General features: G+C 42.0%; 1 long non-coding RNA gene across 1 annotated transcript; it reads left to right on the forward strand.

Annotated features, from left to right (window-relative positions):
* Positions 1–5618: 5618 nt before the first annotated feature.
* LOC121887012 lies at positions 5619–15649 on the forward strand. Its single transcript, XR_006092889.1, has 5 exons — positions 5619–6137; positions 13985–14073; positions 14567–14646; positions 15107–15179; positions 15485–15649. It is a non-coding gene; the product is annotated as an uncharacterized LOC121887012 (long non-coding RNA).
* The last annotated feature ends 364 nt before the right edge of the window (positions 15650–16013 follow it).

Below are 16013 nucleotides of genomic sequence, written 5' to 3' on the forward strand. Positions count from 1 at the left end.
TTTGTGAAGGTCCTCTTTCTCCGGCTGTTCATTGACTTCTGACTTTGCCTTTCTTTTAAAAAACTCCTCTTAAAGAGGACATGTCATGCTTTTTTTGATGATTTTCTGTTATGATGTTCGATGTCTGTGCTCCGTTTGCGAAGGTACCACTGCCAGTGTCTCTGATAACATCAGCTCGCTGAACATGCCCACAAATGGCCATCCATTCTGTAGCCTTTGTTGCTGAGGTTGTTCCATGTGTTGTTCACGTTGTCCACTCTCAGATTTTGGATCGGATTTGGGCTCGAACGTGTACAGATGTATTTGAGAAGTTTCCATTTCCAGTAAAGAACGAGAAAAAGAAGTGAAATGCTACTACTTCTGTTTGTTTACGTTGCCCCTAGAGCTGCTGAGACTCAGCTTCTGGGAGCGAACCAATCAGAACAGAGTAGGTTCATTGGGACTAGGGCCTTAAAGAGACAGGAGCTAAAATGGCCTGTTTCAGACAGGCTGAACTAAAGAGGCTGTGTAAAAGGACCAATATAAGATAAATTAAAGCTGCAAGCAGCATTGGTCGGGACCTCGCACTCTGGCCGGGATCAGACCATTTTGCTTTTTAAAAATGAGGGATATTTCTTACAAGTGTGGTGTGCTTTAATTTTGAAAGTTTGATTGACAGGATGAGAATTTTCTGCAGGGTAAGACATGTCTGTCTTGCTCACACCTGTGGCATCAAAATTATGCAAGTTTTGGGCCCTTTCACTTGGATTTCAATTAGTTTCACTAACTTAGACCACGCCATTTGTGTATAGTTTAAATAGTTCATTTGATCAGCAAGATGGTTCAGGAAGGAATAAGATGAGATGGAGACTCAGGGTGGGGGCACGTCTGGATGAGCAATTTTTTGCTTCATCATCCCCAAAAGTGCTTCATTGGACTAAGCGTGAATGGGCTCTGTGGATATCGTGGAGGTGGCTATGGATGTAACTCTGGTATGCTTGAGAAGACCAGCGGCCGAGGATTTTTATGGTATGGTCCAGGATTCCTTGACTGGATGCGTTTGAAGCAGCTCCCACTCGGAAGGAGTGACCGGAGTATAGATCGGGTGAAATGCCTGACTTAGAGAGGACTTGACGGAGGTGGTAGTGAAACCAGAAGTGTGTGGCGACTCGGCCGGATTCTGTGATGAAGAGTGGGTCTTGGGGTGAGGCATGGTCAGCTAATCTATGGTTAATGTATGTTTGGATGGGTTCGAAAGGGCTCAGGTATCAGTTTAATCGGAATAGAAAGATGGAGTGAGAAAGACCGAGCTGGTCGGTTTTGCTTCGTTTGAGGTTGAATCTGAGGATGTTTGTTGAGTGGATGGAAATGTCAGAGAGGCTGGCATGCCATGAAGGGTTGTAATTGGACGTGGAGGTGGTGAATTTGGAGCAGAGTAGAAAACCAAAAAAGGCAAGGAGGAACATAGCTTCGAGGATTGAGTCGATGGATGGGGATAAATAACCTGCGCGAAGGGTTTGGTTGGTTTGGTTTGATGCATCGGGTGAGTAGGTCTGCGGTCAGGGGCAGATGTTTTGGTGCTAATGGAGGTTCTGCCTTTTTTAAGCCTTTTATTAACATGTTGACGTGGGTGTGGGAAATTGAAGGGGCTGGAGCTCCAGAAATTAGTTTAGCGAAAAACTTTATACCGCTCAGGTATGTTTGGATGGTGGATGCTCTGATTTTGAGAACAGAATGGGAGTAAGTAATGAAGCTGGTTAGGCTTAAGATGTCGATGGATAGAAATGGTAGCCTGTGTGCGGTATGGAAAGTTTTGAAGCAGCTCCATCCTGAGTAGTATGATGAGAGAGTACTGGGTGCTAGGCTATTTAGGATATTGACCAGATGGCGAAGCTGATGGTTTATGGGAAGATTGTGGAAACGAAGGGACTGGTGTTGGATGAAGGTCCGAATTGGGCGCCAAGACTTTGAATTTCTGAAAAGAGAAACGAGAAAGGGAGTCAGTGATGGTGTTTTTGTAGCCGGGAACATGGGCGGCGCGGATGATAAATTGATGTTGGGCGGAGATTGGGCGTAGAAAAAGGACATGGAAAGGACAAGAGGAGAGGAAGTCCCGCCACATGCGGAGTTCCATCTTACAGGTGGTGTCCAAGGTGACGAAATCATGGAGAGAAGGAATGGTGGCAGATATGGATAATAGGTGGGAGAGGAAGGAGCGTCCTTGGGGAATGATGCGGATAACGAAGTTAATGTGGCCCAGGAGGGACAGAAGCTGGAGCTTTGTACAGCGGGAGGCTAGAAGGTAGTTGGAGATGTATAGAGAGATACGGTGGAGTTTTTCTGTTGCTAGGGCGGCTTGAAAGGTGAGCGAATCTAATGTGATACCGATAGAAAGTCGAGAGATGTACTGGGTCCTGCTGTTTTTTCTGGGGAAAGGGGGACGCCGAGTTGGAGGAAGGCTGACTTGAGGGTGGAGAGACCGTGTGACGGGGGTGAGGCTGGTGGCGTAACTGTGAGGAAGTTGTCCAGAAGGTGGATGACGTATGGGAGTTCATGGTTGTTTAGCAGCAGCCAGCAGAGTGCCACGGACAGGGAATTGAATATTTTAGGGCTATTTTAGGACATCAAAGTAGTAGTGGCCTTTCCATTGAACTCCGAAGAATCCCCAGTAATCTGGCCAGATGAGTGATGGTGATGTCGGTCTTGGCCAACTAGGTGCCACGGCCGGCGAGACGGATGAGGTTGGTGGCGTGTGTAATGGTTGAGTAGTGCATGGAAATGTCCGGACTGGGGATGAGGCTGTTGATACTGGGAGTAGCAGTGCTGTGGGGAGAAGAGAGATCAAGGATGAGTCTCTTTTTTCCAGAGTATTTTCTTGAGGCGATACCTAGGGGGCTAATGCGGTGGATCGGAAAAGGAAGGCTGGAAAAAGGACCAATCATGAAGCCGTCTGTGACTTCTTTGGCTAAGAGCATGTAAACAGTGGCGGGTTCTGCAAGGGCGGACTGGAGGTTGCGGTAAGTAAAGGATGATTCAGGGAGGGCTTCCATGCCAGGGTGGAAGCCGAAAGTGAGACCATAGATGAGGAAGTGGATGAACTGGCGGTCGGGGTGGTCCTTCAGGGCAGACTCTAGCATGTTAATGTGTATGGGAGTTTTGAGATATTGATACAGTCAGGAAGTGTGCAAAGTGGGGTTGTGAGGGTAGGCATGCCTGGCGTGGGTGCCACCGCAGAAGGAACATGTGTGGAGAAAGCGGCAACTGGACGTGCTGCAAGCTAGGTTGTTGAAATTATTGCATATCATCCTGCCGCCCTGGTAGAGGAAGGGCCTTCCCTTTTTGTCGACTCCGCGGGGAATCGAACCACTGGCTAGTAGTGGCATGGTGGCAGGTGGGGGGTTGGGAGGTTTGGGGGTGATAGGGGGTGGAGGTGCGGTGGGACCGAGTCTTGAAAAGACTGAAGGAGGATGTGGGGGCGGGACAAGTGGGCGGGCAAATGGAGCGGCTATGACGCATTCGGAGGCTGGATGTGAAGGTGCACCACACAATTCGCAAGCCAGGGAGGAGCGAACCGCGAAGACACGGCAGTAGAGTTCTGTGTCGAGGACGCCCCAATAGGTGCCCTGGTTAAACTGCTGGAGGCGACCTGCAGCCTGGGGGATGCAAAGAGAAAGTGGTATGTATAGAATCCGGTGCTGCCGAACTGCAGGACCAGATCTAAAATGGTGGACAGATAGTCGTCAAGCTCTGCCCTGCGGTTGGGGAAGACTGAACAGATGGTGTCTTGATATAAGGAAAATGCGAAGGCAAATTCTGTTGCTGTGAGTTCCCTGGTGTGGGATGGAAAAGGGTGCCTGAGATGGGCTGCACCATGAGTTGTGGAAAGCACCCTAGGATTATTTATATTGAAAGCGGAAGGCTGAAGGAGCTGAGTGAGGTCAACGTAATTACCTGAAAGTATCTGTTGACAGAAGGAGGGTGAAACGGGGGAGGGGCGTGCTGGTGGAGGGGGATAGACAGGTGGAATGGCGGAGGCCAGAGTGAAAGTGCTTACTAGAGACAGGCGGAGCAAGGAGACCGGTGACGGGGGGAGCTGAGGACACAGAAAAAACATTTGGGTGTTGGGGGAAGGAGGGGGAAGGGAGGGGAACAGGGATAGCACAGTGGGAAATTGACTGGGTCCATTAGAAAGAGCGCCGTGGCTCTGTACAACTGTGGCCGAGTTAACAGCAGGACCGGAGGTGGTTGTGGAGACAGAGAGAGAGGAAAGAGCTGCTGAAGCGGGTGGGGCTGAAGCTGCAGCTGAAGGAAGGGAAGAGGAAAGGATGTGGGGATGAGGGGATGCGTGTGCGAGGGTCGAATGTGCAGCCTGCGGACACAGGGATGAAAGAAAGGACGAAAATACATGAGAAAGATCAGACACAGAGGGAGCAGGCACAGGGGGAGATACGACCTGGCCCTGCAAAAGGGCTGGAGCAGTCAGCTGCGTTATGACGTCATCGTCATGCCGTGTCCAAGTGACGCTGGGCGGGGAACCCGGAAATGACCGGCCATCCGTAGTGGTGGTGGAGGTCGACGCAGAAAGTAGCTGGAAAAGCCTTGCCTTGTTGTCAGTCCGGCGAAACGGGACGTTCCTGTCCTTGAGGGCGCGCTGGAGACGGGCGACTGTCCGATCCGATATGGTAGGACGGGTAGGAGCCGGAGTCAGGACATGTGCGGGGGCTGTGCTGTGGCGGCGGGTCGAGGGCAGGGAGATGGGTCGGTTGGGCGAGCTCCGTCTTGACGAGTGGCTGTCTCCGGAACGGCGGCGATGTCTACTGCGGCCTCTACGCTGGGGTGGAGGTGGAGGTGGAGATGGTGACCGGTCGGAGCTACTGGATGAGTAGTGGACAACGTTGTGTCGCGGAATGCGGACTGTGGAGCGTGGATGAGATGGTTGGGTGGTTGGCTGCATCCGGACGGGGTTGACCAGAGGTGGAGGAGATTCGGTGACCAAGGAATGGTCATCGAACAAGTCACTATCCGAAGCATCGAGGATCAACTCGTAATGCATGGTCGGTGAGCAATCTAAACTTGCTTGTTTTTACTTTTTAAAGTGGTAGTCGGTCAGAGCGCAATCGAACGAACGAGAGAACCAAGATGAACAGGAGAGGTGGAGGCTAGGTGCGCTTATATATGCGCACAGGTATGTGGCCTGGAGGCACAGGTGATTTGGGTTAACGACGCGCAGGTGTTGTGAATTGGTGAGAAGGAGCGGGGTGTGGTTTTGTTCCTGAACCTGGTTATTATAATAACTTTATAAATTGAAAACTCTTGATGAGTTTGTGTGTAAAACAAATTAATTTCCTAATTTTCATCAAGTCTATTTTTAGAAAAGGAAAGACTTTTAACCCACATGACCTGGTCAAAGTTTGACTGAAATGTGTACTGTCAGATGTGTAGAGACAATAAGTAACTGCAGCTGGACACTCATATATTTGAATGGAGAGTGTGAGCGAACCGCTAGGTGCTTGGGCCCAAATAAAGGAAAAACTGCAGTACAAAGCTACAAATTTTAGTTTTGATTTTATTTTTCTGATTTTTAGTGGCAGATTAATAAAGAAAGAAGAAAGAAAGAAACAAAACAGATACAAGAGGGTCTTCGCCCCTTTGGGGCTCTGGCCCTAACAATAGGGTCCTCGCCCTTAGGTGAGCCCAAAAGTCCTCTGCCTCTTGGGCTTGGTCCCTTATAAGGATTTTTTTGAACTGTAAATCATGCAAAGATATTCTAATAAAGCCCCAGAGTAAAAATATAGAAATGGAAATGTGCATGATATGTCCTTTTTAAATCATTAAACTCACTGTCACATAAGGCATTTGGGGGCTGTCTATCTGCCTGTGCCCTATGTGCTAGGGCACAGTACATCATAGAGTGGCTCACCCAGATTCCTCTGCCCTCGGTGAATATGGGGAATGTCCAGTTCCTGAGGAACAAAGTGGATGAACTTTGGGGAAATGTTCATTTTCAGAGGGACTTCAGAGACTGCTGCGTCATGGCTTCCACTGAGACATGGTTCACTGAGCACAACCAGGACATCAACCTGTTTATCAATGATTCTGGAGCTCCATTTCATCTGGACTGAAAGGCTGAAGTGACGAGGAAAACACAAGGTGGTGGGGTATGTTTATACTCTAACAAATGACACTGTAGCTCTGTGACTGGCAGAGAAAGCATCTGTGTGCCAGATGTTGAACTTTTATCTGCATCGTTGTGTCCTTTCTATCTGTCCCGCGAGTTTCCACAACTTTTTTATAACAACAGTATACATCCACCCGAAGGCAAATGCTGCCTCTGACTCCAGCACTTTCTTTGATGTAGTGCAAAAACTGCAGTCAATTTCACCTGATGCAACAAACTTCATACTGGGTCATTTTAACCATGTCTCCCTTTAAAAGACACAAACCTTTACCAATATGTCTCCTGTTCAACCAGGCAGGATAAGACAGCAGATCTTTCTAATAGGTCAGTAAAGGTTGCTTATAAATCACTCCCACTACCCTCACTGGGCCCTGCAGATCATAACTGTGTGCATCTACTGCCCATATATAAAATGGTTTTAAAGAGAGAGAAGTCACAGACAAAGGACATAAAAGACTAGACAGAAGAATCTGTGCTCTGCCTGCAGATGTTATGATTGCACTGACTGGGACATGTTGAAACAGTTGTAGTGATGATTTAGACAAACTTGTTGATGTAACATGCACAAATGCTGCCTTTTGTAGGGACATGATCATTCCTAGTAAGCGAGCTAAAGTTTACACTAACAACAAACCATGGGTGACCAAATCCGTTAAGTCCGGCATGCAGAAAAAGAAACTTGTTTTTAAACAGAAAATAGCCTCTGATCTGCATGTAGCTGCCAAAGAGCTGAAAACAGAAATCTTTAAAAGCAAAACAGAACTATAAATCTGAACTAAAGAACAAGATGGCTGCAAACAACCTTGGCTCAGCCTGGTCTAGCATGAAAACTATAAACTATAAAAACCTCTAGAATCCAAAGAACAGCAGTCGTGTCACTTTGGATGGCTTCAATTATGATACTGAGTTTCCTAATGCCCTTAATGATTTTTATATTCATTTTGATACTTTTGATTTGAGTAATGAAATTCAGGAACTGAGTCACAAACTTGAAGACAATCTGCACTTTGACATAGACCAATAGGATGTTGAAAAGGCCTTGCTCACAGTAAGAGTAAATAAGAGTCCTGCACCTGACAACATCTATGGTCGCTTACCTAAATCTTGTACAAAAGAACTGAGTCCTGTATTTCACTACAAGTTGTTTGTTTCAATAATTTGTTGTAACTGTTTTAATAAGCAGGCACAGTATGTACCTAAGGTTTAGAAGGATGCTGTGGTAGTCCCTGTTCCCAAAGATCAGTTGCTCTCATATCAATTTTAATGAAAACCTTTGAAAAGCTGGTAAGATCAGAAATCTTAAGGAAAACTGAGAATGCACTTGATCTCTTGATAGGCCACGCAAAGGAGTAGAAGATGTTGCAGTTGCCTTGTTTAACTTACTTGTTAAACACTTGGATCTCATGTTAGACTTTATTTGTTAACTTTTCCTCTGTTTTTGACACAGTTCTACCCCATATTTTAACCAGCAGGCTTTTAGAACAATATGGCTTAAATAACAATCTTGTGGACTGGATTCTTAACTTTTTAACTCATATGACACAAACAGTGAAGGTAAGTTTGCTCATCCACTGGCTCCCCACAAGGATGTGTGCTTTTGCGCCTACTATTTATCCTACACACATATATGTCAGAACAGGTGTGAAAATTGACCATTTTAAAGTATTCAGATGACTCTGTTATTGTTAGTTGTCTCCAGGATAATGAGACCAGCTACGGCCCAGTCACTGTCAACTTTGTCAAGTGGTGTGAGAAGTCATATCTTCAATTAAACAAATCTCAAACCAAAGACATGATAATTTATTTTAGAAGACCTACCCACACACATGAAGTCATATCAATTAAGGGTCAGACAGTGGAATATGTGTAATCCTACAAATATCTTGGGACAATTATTGACTCACAACTGAACTTTGAAGCAAATTGTGAAGCCGTGTGCAAAAAGGGGCACCAGCTTTTGTTGTTTGTTGTTTGTCTTATTTCTATATTGACAAAACCATGATGACCTTATTCTACAATGCTTTTACTGAACTGAGTTATTCTTCTTTGGTGTCATTGGTTTGGAAACCTATCTTTAAAGAACAGAAACTCTCTGAATCAAATTGTTAAATGGCCTAGATCAAGCCACACCTTAACCCAGATTCCCTGTACACCAGACAGTTACAGCGGATAACCAGCTCGATTTTAAATGACGATTCTCACCTTTTGCACAGTGAATTCCAGCTTCTTCCCTCTGGAGAGAGGTTTTCTAGTCCCAAGGTGTAGAACAAAGCGGTATAAAAATAGCTTTGTTCCAGCAGCCATCACTCAGATGAACAAGACGTAGCAACATTGCACAGATGCTATAGAAGTATTGTTTATTTATTTAATTTAACCTTGTATTTTACCTTATTTATTCTAGTGGTTATGTATTTTAGTGTGTTTTTATTGTTATTTTTCTCTTTTTAAGTCCTGATTATTGGAGCTTTGAGCACTTTATCATGTTTGTTTGCTGTCTGTGCTTTTTGTAAAATGCGTGTCAAGATTGATGCCTGTCTTCTCCTGCTGCAAACCAAATCTACCTACACGTACAAATAAAGTAACCCGAACCTGAAACTGAGGAATACAGACTATGGAATTACCAAATATAGTATCTACAAAATGTAATTTAAAATCTTGGATTGGTTATCCACAGCATCATCACACATGCGTGTACAACAAAAGCCCATGTGTGTAAAATGAGCTGAATCGTTGTGTTGTTAGAATTCCTCTTCTAACACAATTTAATACACTGACAGGAAGGCCCCTGTCTCAGCTCAGATGAGAAGCTACACAGTGACAAAACAACTTCTCCTTTTCATTCTGTTAATGAGTCTTCTCATCTGACACTGTGATTACCTCCCATTCACGGCTTTCACTCCCTCCTCGAGACACGTCTATCTTCCTTTCATCCACCTCCATCTCGCTGCCATTCAGACCCCATCATCAGTCAGTGGTAGACACCTCAGATGTCGACCTCCATCCTGACACACACACAATGACGCATGGTCTTGCTTTTATAGTCAGGTCGCACTCTGCCTTACATGACTCATGTTTTTGAAAATGCCACTCTCCATGTGCCACCGTCTGGTTACACACCTTCCAGAAGGCGAAAGAGCCTGTGTAGCTACCGAACACCATAGAGGAATCCTGATTGAAATGCTGCCCAGTGCAGCAACTGGGCAGCAGACTGTGATAGGAATAATGGCAGTAATGATCGAGATGGCTGGCCAGCACCTGGTTTGCTCTGAGTGCTCCCTGAATTGTGTTTAGAGTTCTTTAAGATCTTTTTTTTTTGCATAATCCTGTATAGTGAAAAACTAAGTGCAGCACAAAAAATGTTATAATATGTCTGTGGAAATATAGAATATGGAGACTGTGACCAGAATAAAAGAAATGATGATCCATCACAGGAGTAAAGCCAAGTCTAATACAGTAAGATTACAGCAAGAATATGAAGAACATGAAGTACCCGGAAAGCATGCTACTAAGGCTATAATCAACCCTATTTCTGAAGAAAACATTCCAGCTATCACTGTGTTTTTTCAGTGTTAGCAATGTTTCATTTATAATAGTAGCAAAACATCTTTTTGTTTCATTTTAGCATTTGGAAAATAATCAACGTTGATTTATAGCCAGGTGCAATAGCTAAAAGCACACACTTTGTCTTCGGTGTCACACTAATCACTGATTTGATTTCATGCATGGGGAACAGAGCCACTCATCAAAAGCCGAGCGGAAAATGTTTTGGAATGATCCTATTTGATATTATCCAGATGTTTAAACTTGGCTCTGTATATTTGAGTTAACAAGCGTCATATGGACAAGAACTTTTTTTTTTATTTGTTTGCTTGTAAATCTAATTAGCGTGATGGAGGATTACTGCTTTCATCTAATCCTTAAAACTCTTACAGCAAGGACTCAAGTCAAGGTTGGAATTTGGGCTGCATGAGGATCAAAACATCACTTTCAACCTATCAATCTGAAAACCAGTTCAATATTTCATCCGGATTCATAACAATGAAGAAAATGCATCAGACACTTGGTTTCTAAGGAATTTTTGGTTATGGCTCCTTCTGGAGCGAGTGGATTAATACTGTTTACAATCATCTTCCACAAGCTTATCTATTAAAACAGGTACATACACATTTATAACAGTACCTCCACTGCTTATTTTAAGTTGTGCCCTAAAACCTGCATACCTCAGAATACAATGTTGTGCACTGAAGATAAGAAAATGAAATGTTTCCAGGAAGAGCTTTGCTGGCTCCTTTATATCAACAGACAGAACATTTAATAATTCACAGCTTACAGTAATAACCATCATCTTGCAGCACAGAGTAGTCCTAAACTGTAATGAACAGAGGTTTACCACCAGTGCAGTTGATAAATCTGCCTCAAAGTTGTTGCACACATTATTGTCCACGGTGGAAAAGGAGAGATTTATGACAGAAATCACACACTGAGTCAATCTGAAATGACTATTTACCTCGTTAAGGATTCAAGCTCTGACACGTTCTCCAGTTTTAATTTTCTTGAAGCAAAATGTATTTGTGTCATTCAGCGCTTATCTTTTCTGCAGGTGAATTATTTTCTGCAATAAATGAAAACCACTATGGGCCCCAAGTTAAATAACTTACCATAAGCATAATAAACTGATACAGGTTTTAACATTTATATAATTTTCTGTCTCACCATCAACTTCCCAACTTCTTCTCTAGGGAACAGTTTTGAGTTTGCCACTGAACACTCAAATTTGTTATTTGCTTTTGGTATCAATATGGGAGCCCTAAAGAACTATTAAAAAGAACATCACTTGCTGCTTTTCCCTCCAGAAATTTCTCATATTTAATTTCTTAAAGTAAGAATAAATATTTGAAACAGCCCAAGCAATTGGAAGAAATGCTGTGCTTAGTGAAGACACTTTGTTATATAACAGAGCATCACTTTGGTAATTCAGTGATGATGATGATGTCTCATTTTCTGATCTGATGCAACTGTGACAGGAGGAGAATAAATAACTTTTATGAAATGCGATAATGCTATGTTTCAGGTTTGGTTAGGGTTAGGCACAAAAACAACTTTGTTTGGGTTAGAATAAGTGCCTCCTGAAGGTTAGGCAACCTTTGTTGTCATGGTTACAACAACAACCATGTGGTTAAGGTTAGGGAATGATTGTGGTCATGGTTTAAAAAAAAACAAAAACAATGTTGACTTGTGGATTTCTAGTACTATCCAGTATTACTTCTTCACTATGTCAGACAATGTTAAACACTTTGTAAACAATGTTTTTAAATTTTACTGCATAAAGAAAACTAATTATTATTATGTCGATTTTGTTGCTGTATAATCATGCCACCTGATGTCCTCCTTTGCTGCTGTCGTAATTACCACAACCACTAGAGGACATTGTCACTTGAATGTAGATATATTGTATATGTCATTTGGGGACATTTACTGAACCAACTGATTTTGTCATTTTTCATGCAAGCACAGTCAATTTTGGTCCTGCTATTCAAAAATCAATACAGTTTACTTATATCAAATAGACAGATGGAGAGATATATACATACAGTGCATACATAGTTACATACAAAAAAAAATCATTTTTATGCAAATACATACATACATATACCTAAAGAGGGAAAGTTTCACAAAAGTTAAAGTTGGCCATAATTATACAGAAATGCAATACCGCTTAAACTAATTTCAAACAATTTAAACTCTGCACTTTTATGAACAGCTTACGAAACTAGATCTGCCCCGTAGAGTCCCCTCCTGATGTAGTCTGGGAAGCTGACTGCCAGCCCACCATGATTCTCATATTGCAGATTGTCAAGTGCAAGTCCCAGACAGGGTCCCAAGGGGTTTCTAGTAAATAAAGAATAGTTTAATTTCACAGTTATTGCATTTTCTCAGTGTAGGGGGCTGCGAAGGGAGTGTGTTACCATGAGTCCTGCAGGACTCAACACAGATGTTATAGATGCGGTCAGCGTCATGAGCGCAGGGTGACAAATAGACATCTACATGTAAAAATAACAGAATTTAAAATTAGATTCTGCTTATTTTGCAGCCTCCCCTGTTAGCTGGTGTAAGCATAATCCTAAAGCTCATATCCTGGGAGCCACTGCTTCCACTTATTTGAGAACCAGCTATTAATTTTTGTAGTGACTTTCTCACAAGAACCTCTGGTAATGGTTGTTTTTGCTTTTTAACCTATTTAAGAAGGATTGTTTTCTAAAGGATTATCTTTGCAGGCATATGGACAGTTTAATCAGTATAATATTTGTATTTAAAATTTTAAAAATGCTTAATGGCTTTATGTGTGTATTTTCATTTTAATTTGCCTATGCCACAGGCTGGCCTAACCAATAGCAGAATAGTCTTCAATTGATTATGGCTTATACTGCCCACATTTGAACATTTGATAGCATATTTGACACACAGTAATGTGTAAACTACATTTATTGCAGGTCTTTAATAAGACAGTATCAGTATCAGAAGATTGCTATCAGATGTTTTGATGTGACTTGGATGCTCTAATAACATAATTTAATTTTCTGTAGTAAATGATGATTAATTTTCTTGACAGGATACATTTTGAGCATGTGGAAAAGGGGCATGTAATTATCTTCATTTAGGACACACAGGATAAAAATTCAGGAAAACTTAACTGATAATTACTAACTAATTAGCCTATAGCGTATTTCTCCATCTTCCAACAGAAGCAGTTTGCCTTTTCATGTGGAGCACTGCTTTTTCTTTAGGAGAACTGGCTCCAGGAAAAACCTCAAGATCTCTGTGTAGCAATGAAAAAAAACCCTGAGCAGAGGATTTGTTGTCACATTACAGTTTAGTTTCTCTCTTGTGTATCCTGGCTCATGTTTTACCATATTTTGCTACTTTTCTTTTGTTTGAAAGAAAATTATTGCCATCTGAAACCTCTCAAGGTTGGCCAAGTCAAGTTCCCTGTGTTTGTGCTCTTTAGCATGCAGAAGGTCTTGGCGGGAACAGGCCACTCGGTTGCCTTGGCGATGTGCTGTAATCAGATAGGGCCTAATAGGCCGCTCTCTGTTAACTTGTATGGCAGCTTATTCAACATACACGCAACTTCAATATTTACTGTGTGATTAACTCATTATTAACTCATTTCAGGATCTAAGCCTGCTTTATAAAAATAGCCTCTTCCAAGGCTGTATGGAACGTCATGGAAAGTGGCAAAAGATGTGTCTTTCTAGAAAACTTATACTGTAGGAAATTTTATGGCTAGACATTTCTGAGTCATGCAGCAGAGACATGAGACTGTGAAAACAAGGCAGGAATTATGGCCTTATTTGGCATTAAATCTTGATTAATTGTAACAGAATGAAATTACTTTATCATTATTTCTTAATCACTTACTGCTCATTGTAACTGGTGGTATGATTGCTAGGCGCAGTGCAAAGCAAAGCAGTCAACTTTATCCAAGTCCTCTCCACACACACCCCCATCAATAAAGGGCTGACCATAATAGAATAATATAATATATAATAATATATATATATAATAATAGAATAGAATAGAATAATAGGTGTTTGTTTCCCTTTTTCACTCCCATTATTTCTAACTGCAATTTTTCTGCTTTGCTCCACTTTCAAAGTCAGTGTAATGGGATGAAATAACTTGCAGTGTCTCTTTCCTTTTGTTCCTGTAAAATGTGAGTGTTCATCATCATCATCATCATCACCATCATCTCATTTCTTACTAAGAGTTGAGTACAAAGCGTGATTATAGTAGTTAGATCTAACACTTTGTCTCTTTCTCTATCAGTGTCTTTGCACTCACTGCCAGCCAAGAAGCCTCCATCTGATTCTGCTGCTTGTGTTCTCACATCCTACAGTTACTGTACACAAAAACAGGTAAATACACACTAGCCTATCATTACCTCCTAAACACAAAGTCAATCTTCTCAAATTGACTGGAAAATGGCGAGTCTCACTATTTCACGGGTCAAAGTTCACTCAGATTGAACCTTGTGTGAGACAAACAAGGTGGGATCAGTTCACCACTGAAAGCAAAATGCATCTTGTCAGCCTCATCATTGAAATGAATGGGGTGTAAATTCTAGAGTGATTCCACCATAAGGGGAATTCAATACTGCTGCCACGAGCATTGGCAGAATTAAGCACATTAGTATGTACTCAACAGCAAGATCAGCAGGAAAAAAGTGCTTGCGCCCATGTGCTGTATGTTATGTAATCTTTGCAAATACTCTATGTCCTTCCTAATTTTAAGAAAAGCTGGTTGTGTGGTCCAATAGCAGAAGTGTGGCTAGGTGCAAAAAAGGAGGTCTGAAATTACCAAATATGGGGTGGAACTAATTGCTGTTTTGTTTTGTTTTTGGCTTATTAGACCTATTCTCTTGATGCTGGGGTGGTGCTGAAGATTTGCCAAGATCCAGACCCTGCCATGAAATCCACCATTGCAATACTGTAATCCAAAGTTTTTACCTCTAGTTCTTTAATTTATTACTTGTCAAACTTTCACTGTCACTCTGACCCTTTTCACCCTTTAAATGTATGTGGAACAGTTGTGCAATTATTCTTCAGGATGATACTTTTTCAGATTTTAGTGAAAGTTTTAACGATCATAAGTCGTGTTGTGTCAAACGGTGCCATGCCAGTACACAGACTAAAGGTCAATACAACACAGACACCAATCAGTATTTGTTTGTGGAGGTGGAGAATCATAGTTCATGATTGCATTGATGAATCCTCACATTTGATTTTGCAGCTTAGTACAACAAACAAGGCCACAACAGTGGTTTATGGATTTTTGTCTGCAGTCAGTCAATATGTCTCATCACAAGCTAGGAAAGTATACTGAAGATGCTGTTGACTGTCGTTGTAATGAAGTACATCAAAGATGCACAGTCCATTTACATTTTTTCAGATCAGACAAGGGATGTGAGAATATGAAGTATGCTGAAGTCATGATCCAAACAAGATGATCCAAACTTCTTAAGGTGAAGAGTCCACATTCAATGGCACAATGAATGATCTTACAACACTAAAGTCACATAATTTGTGAAACTTTATACCCATGGCCTCTTTAAAGTCACATGTTGGAACTGACTGTAAGATGGAAGCACAGGTAAAATTACGTTCAGGGCACTGCTGCTTGTCACACCTCCACCAGTGCCATCAGGCCAGCTGCAGGGTCATCAGCTGGGACCCTTCTTTGATGTTTAGCTCCATTAACCCCAGTACTGTGTCCCTACTACTGACCCTAAGATCCTTTCCTTCACTACATCTTACCTTTTCTTTTCAGCCAAAGCCAGAAGCTGGTTTGTTCTGCTTCTTCGCCCAGCTCCCTGAACATATTCTTTAGCTTGACTCTCCCAAAGTCTTCAGGAGAAGTTGTGAAGATTTTCCAGTGAAGCCTCTGCTGCTTACCGCCACAGGGAATGTGATTGCTGTCCTGCTTCCCTGCACTTAGCTGTCAGCTTTGTGTACTATAAATATAATTAAATATTTATAATAAAATGAAATAATGAAACAAAAGTCACCTGCCCTGGCTGCTAAGTTCATTTATTTTACTTAGATAAATATTCATTTTATTGTTTTTCACTGTTTATTAATTCAGTTTTCCACAGATATGTACTTTATGCACTTTACATTTATTTCACAGTTTAGTTATTATTTTTGAAACCCATACATATATATTTAAATTGTTATTTCTTTATCTCGGTCTTTCAATATATTTTCCCACACCAGGTCATTCACAAGTCTTATCTCCATTGATAATAGATAACAAATGTGATGTTTGACAGAAAACTGCAGTTACCAACAATAGTATT

Source organism: Thunnus maccoyii, chromosome 2 (genome assembly GCF_910596095.1).
Source record: "Thunnus maccoyii chromosome 2, fThuMac1.1, whole genome shotgun sequence".
Taxonomy (NCBI): domain Eukaryota; kingdom Metazoa; phylum Chordata; class Actinopteri; order Scombriformes; family Scombridae; genus Thunnus; species Thunnus maccoyii.